Raw genomic sequence first — 6000 nt, 5'->3', positions numbered from 1 at the left:
ACCAAGATGGAGTATGAGTGGAAACCTGACGAGCAAGGGCTTCAGCAGATCCTGCAGCTGCTGGAGTCCCAGTCCCCCGACACCACCATCCAGAAAACCATTCTAGAAACTGGAACAACTCAATCAATATCCAGACTTTAACAACTACCTGATTTTTGTTCTTACAAAATTAAAATCTGAAGATGAACCCACAAGATCATTGAGTGGTCTCATATTGAAGAATAACGTGAAAGCACACTTTCAGTATTTCCCAAATGGTGTAACAGACTTTATTAAGAGTGAATGTTTAAACAATATTGGTGACTCCTCTCCTCTGATTAGAGCTACTGTAGGCATTTTGATTACAACTATAGCCTCCAAGGGAGAACTGCAGAATTGGCCTGACCTCCTACCAAAACTCTGTAGCCTGTTGGATTATGAAGATTACAACACTTGTGAGGGAGCATTTGGTGCCCTTCAGAAGATTTGTGAAGATTCTGCTGAGATTTTAGATAGTGATGTTTTAGATCTTCCTCTCAACATCATGATTCCTAAATTTTTACAGTTCTTCAAGCACAGTAGTCCAAAAATAAGGCCTCATGTTGTTGCATGTGTCAATCAGTTTATCATCAGTGGAACTCAAGCTGTGATGTTGCACTTTGATTCCTTTATTGAGAATCTCTTTGCATTGGCTGGTGATGAAGAACCAGAGGTACAGAAAAATGTGTGCCAGGCACTTGTGATGTTGCTTGAAGTTCGAATGGATCGCCTGCCTCCTCACATGCATAATGTAGTTGAGTACATGCTACAGAGGCCCCAAGATCAAGGTGAAAATGTGGCTTTAGAAGCCTGCGAATTTTGGCTTACTTTGGCTGAGCAACCAATATGCAAAGATGTACTCATAAGGCATCTTCCTAAGTTGATTCCTGTGTTAGTGAATGGCATGAAGTACTCAGATATAGATATTATCCTACTTAAGGGTGATGTTGAAGAAGATGAAACAATTCCTGATAGTGAACAGGATACAAGGCCACGTTTTCATCCATCAAGGACAGTGGCTCAGCAGCATGACAAAGATGGAATTGAAGAGGAAGGTGATGATGACGATGAAATTGATGATGATGATACAATTTCTGACTGGAATCTAAGAAAATGTTCTGCGGTTGCCCTAGATGTTCTTGCAAATGTGTATCGTGATGAGCTTTTGCCACATATTTTGCCCCTTTTGAAAGAATTACTTTTTCATCATGAATGGGTTGTTAAAGAATCAGGCATCTTGGTTTTAGGAGCAATTGCTGAAGGTTGCATGCTGGGCATGATTCCCTACCGACCTGAGCTCATTCCTCACCTTATTCAGTGCCTCTCTGATAAAAAGTCTCTTGTGCGTTTCATAACGTGCTGGACTCTTAGCCGCTATGCCCACGGGGTAGTCAGCCAGCCCTCAGACACATATCTGAAGCCATTAATGACAGAACTGCTAAAACGTATCCTGGATAGTAACAAGAGAGTACAAGAAGCTGTCTGCAGTGCCTTTGCTACCCTGGAAGAGGAGGCTTGTACAGAACTTGTTCCTCACCTTGCTTATATACTTGATACCTTGGTCTTTGCATTTAGTAAATACCAGCATAAAAACCTGCTCATTCTTTATGATGCCACAGGAACGTTAGCAGATTCAGTAGGACGTCACTTAAACAAACCTGAATATATTCAGATGCTAATGCCTCCACTGATCCAGAAATGGAACATGTTAAAGGATGAAGATAAAGATCTCTTCCTTTTACTTGAGTGCCTATCTTCAGTTGCCACAGCCCTGCAGTCTGGCTTCCTTCCATACTGTGAACCTGTGTATCAGCGTTGTGTAAACCTAGTACAGAAGACGCTTGCACAAGCAATGCTGAACAGTGCTCAACGAGATCAGTATGAGGCTCCAGATAAAGATTTTATGATAGTGGCTCTTGATTTACTCAGTGGCCTGGCTGAAGGACTTGGAGGCAACATTGAACAGCTAGTAGCCCGAAGTAACATTCTAACACTAATGTATCAGTGCATGCAGGATAAAATGCCAGAGGTTAGACAGAATTCCTTCGCCCTGTTAGGTGACCTGACAAAAGCTTGCTTCCAGCATGTTAAGCCTTGTATAGCTGATTTCATGACAATATTGGGAACCTACCTAAATCCAGAGTTCATTTCAGCCTGCAATAATGCCACATGGGCAACTGGAGAAATCTCCATTCAAATGGGCGTAGAGATGCAGCCTTATATTCCTATGGTGTTGCACCAGTTTTGCACCAGACCCAACACACCAAAGACGTTGTTAGAGAATACAGCAATAACAATTGGTCATCTTGGTTACATTTGTCCTCAAGAGGTGGCTCCCATGCTACAGCAGTTTATAAGACCCTGGTGCACCTCTCTGAGAAACATAAGGAACAATGAGGAAAAGGATTCTGCATTTTGTGGGATTTGTACCATGATCAGTGTGAATCCCAGTGGAGTAATCCAAGATTTTATATCTTTTTGTGATGCTCTTGCATCATGGATTAATCCAAAAGATGATCTGCGAGACATGTTCTGTAAGATCCTTCATGGATTTAAAAATCAAGTTGGGGATGAAAATTGGAGGCATTTCTCTGACCAGTTTCCACTTCCCTTAAAAGAGCGTCTTGCAGCTTTTTATGGTGTTTAATCTCATACACTTATGCTACAGTCCCATAATTAGGGGTCCTTCAGTCTTGGAGACTATGAGGGAGCCTCTGCACCCAGGGAAGATGTTACCCTTTACAGGGAGGAAGGGTAAACCAGTAAGGAATACAGTACAGTCCCAGCCCTAGTGGGAGGGGCTGGAGGGAGGTGTTGTCGTCACTGTATTAAGTCGCTGTTGGGAAACGTTTTAACATCTGGAGCCTTTGTGGGTGGAAATCTGTCTCCAATTACAACGCTGCACTAGATGTGAAGAGGCAAAAAAAAAAAAAGAAAAAGTTATTCAATCTACTCACAATACATTCTGGAATATTGTGGGGAATTGTACCAAAACAAGAACCATATAAATGATGCATAGGGATGAGAAAGAGGAAAAATTCTATAGCACAATAAAGGAAGCCTAAGAATGGGGATTAGAAAACAGTAAAGTTTTTTTTTTTTAATTTAAAGGTTTTTATAAAATTTCCCACATGATGGGGACTTGTTCTTGCATACTGATGAAGAACTACACAAATGAAAGCTAATAAGAGTTAAAAGCAGCTTGCCTACCCATAGTAGAAGCAGGTTCTTGGAAGTTACAATTTAAGGTACCCCAAAACGTTGGAAATAAAACAAAACAAATTTAAACAATGAAGCACCCTGTGAAATGCCAAATGAGTCACTCTTTTTACCTCTGTGGGATGGGCAGGGAGGGAGGAATAAATGGGGTTGGACATATCAAACTAAAGATTGACATCTTGACTTTGCATTAAGACGTTAATGTAGTGGATATAATTTGATGGTTGTACTTCATTAGATTTAATTTCTCGACCAAGAGGTCATTTTTTTTTTCATTGTTTCACTGTGCCTTTAACCTTTTATTAAAAGGAATTTTTTTTTTTTACATCTTTATTGGAGTATAATTGCATTACAGTGGTGTGTTAGTTTCTGCTTTATAACCAAGAGGTCATTTTTAAAGTGCAGTTTAAGGTTCAGGCATGCATTCTGGCTCATAGGGATTGAAAGTACTTTAAATGAGTGGGAAAGTAGCATGCTTGCATCACATAGAGCGAGATTGGTATTCAGTTACCTCTGTTGTGCCAGTTTGTGTTGCAGTTTACCAATTCAATATAGCCCTGCATTTAAAATTCCTTTTTAAGATTTGTGGATTTTATTTTTATTAAGAATACAGATATAAAGTACTGTAGTTTACAGCTAGGCCTTGAAATATCTTTTTAGGATCTGTTAGGAATAAGATTGATATTGTATTGTGTGTGACCTGCACAATGTGGAAAGCTGATATGCCTGTGCAACATCTTTGCCTCTGTGCTGTCAGTGTGATGTGCTTTCTGCATGGCTATATACTACTAGTGATTTTATCAAAACTTCTAAAACTTAAATTACATGGTAAAGGATCTGTAAGAGGCTGCATAAATGTTAGTTGGCACATAAACACAATTGTAGAAGTTGAAGACATGATTGCTATATTTCAGCGTTTATTCCCACTCAACATATTGCCTTCTAAGCTTTCTTTTTTGGTTCAAAGCAGGATCTTAAAGATATGTTTAAGTTAATGGATGTAAGGCAGGGTTCCTACACTGTACTGGCACATGTTGGTGGCCCTCTGTGCCCTAGATATATGCACACAGTGTGCAAGTAAAAAGCTACAGAGTGAAAGTTGGTTTGGATCCTCTTCATTTGTTTAGCTTTTCTGTTATTTTTCTCTACTTACATGTATTTCTGTGAATAAATCGTTGTTAAGTTAAAAAAAAAAAACAGATATGCGTCAGATTATTATGCATATTCCTTGAGGAGGAACCCGGGCTCTGTTTTATCATTGAACTATTGTTTAAGCTATCCTTACTTTTCTTGCTTGACGGCTTTTCCTTTGTTTCTGCATTCCCTCACGTCCCTAATTAGTTATTGCTTGAGTCCACTTTGGAACTCAGGAAAAGCCTAGGAGACTAAAGCCTTTTTCTGCAAACAAGAAACAGGGGACCCAGTGGACTTTTGTATCTGGAAAGGGCCCACAGGGACCTGCTCAGTGTTACCCGCGCCCACCTTTTCTTTAACACTCCTCCATCCTGAAGGGTACAGGGGCGGGAGAAGAAAGGGAATAAAGCTTTGGATAGAAACTTAGCAGGGGAACTCCGTTTTAGGGGGACTCAGTTTCACTGTCTACCTCTCAGCCCTCACCTCCTGCCAGTCCCCCAGGGATGCTCTGGGCTCCAGCTAGTGCAAATTCCTTGCTTTGTCTCGGGCAGCATCTGTTTCCATCCACTGCTCCATCTGCCCCCGTGTAGCCCTTACTCAGTCATCATCTCCTCACCCTAAGTAAACTGCCAATGCACGATTCAAGCCCTAACTCCCTACCAGCAGGAAGATAGGAAAGTAGGGTGTTGAAATGGCTGCATCATGGTCAATCTGGTTTCCCTCCAGTACTGACAAGTGACCCAGTCAGTGGCACATTCCATTCAGCCGGTGATTCCTATCGACATTGAAGTCAGTCAGAATGCCTCCGTTGGCTTCAGCAGACTCATCCCATTTGACCCAAGTCCACTCACTCCAGTAGACTTCTTTCAACAAGGAAGTCAGGGAATTCCCTGGTGGTCCAGTGGTTAGGACTCAGCGCTTTCACTGCTTTCAGCTGCTGGGGCCCAGGTTTGAACCCTGATCAGGGAACTAAGATCCTGCAAGCCGAGCGGCATGGCCAAAGAAACAAAAATCAAGGAAGAAGTCGAAACTCTTGCCTAAGATAAAATGAAGGATTTCCTGTGGAGGACATTAATGCATACGATCACTCTTCTCACTCTGGTTCAGATAACTGTGTGTCAGCTGTGTGTATACATGATTTCAGGAATATATCAAAGATACGATACCACTTTTTCTGGATACAAGCCCCTGCTTTTAAACGAATCAGTTTATTTCCGATGTCTGCTAAACTTACCATCTGGGCCCTCCCGATGCCCAAGAATATGGCACTCGGTGCGGTAAAACGCAAGATGCAGATAATTGTTTCTGTATTACAGCAATAAAAACAAACTCACTTGCAAAACTACTAAATGATCTTCAAATGTGGAATGGTAATAAAAGGTAAGTCTGAAATATTCTCCAGCCCTTACGGTATAGTAGCAGATTCAGGGCAAGATTTCAAGTATCATAGGACATGACATTCTCAGAACACTGCCTATAATTAGGCATAAAAGCTAGAAAAATTGGGCTTAAGTCTGAAAAAGATAGACTGTAGTACAAAAATATGTGTAATCTCTCTTGAATTACCAAACTTGCCCTCAAAAAAAGGAAGAGATAATAAGTAAATGATATCCAGTCCTAAGATTCCAG

The 6000-nt window shown here is 41.0% G+C and overlaps 1 pseudogene; it reads left to right on the top strand.

Moving 5' to 3' along the window:
- On the top strand, window positions 1–2803 carry LOC113610231 (transportin-1 pseudogene; annotated as a pseudogene).
- Window positions 2804–6000: the final 3197 nt, after the last annotated feature.

This window comes from Aethalodelphis obliquidens, unplaced genomic scaffold (assembly GCF_003676395.1).
Source record: "Aethalodelphis obliquidens isolate GAN/ISIS:26980383/991018 unplaced genomic scaffold, ASM367639v1 scaffold62, whole genome shotgun sequence".
NCBI classification, from domain to species: domain Eukaryota; kingdom Metazoa; phylum Chordata; class Mammalia; order Artiodactyla; family Delphinidae; genus Aethalodelphis; species Aethalodelphis obliquidens.
The sequence above is the reverse complement of the archived record's forward strand: the minus strand, read 5'-3'. Positions and strand labels throughout refer to the sequence as shown.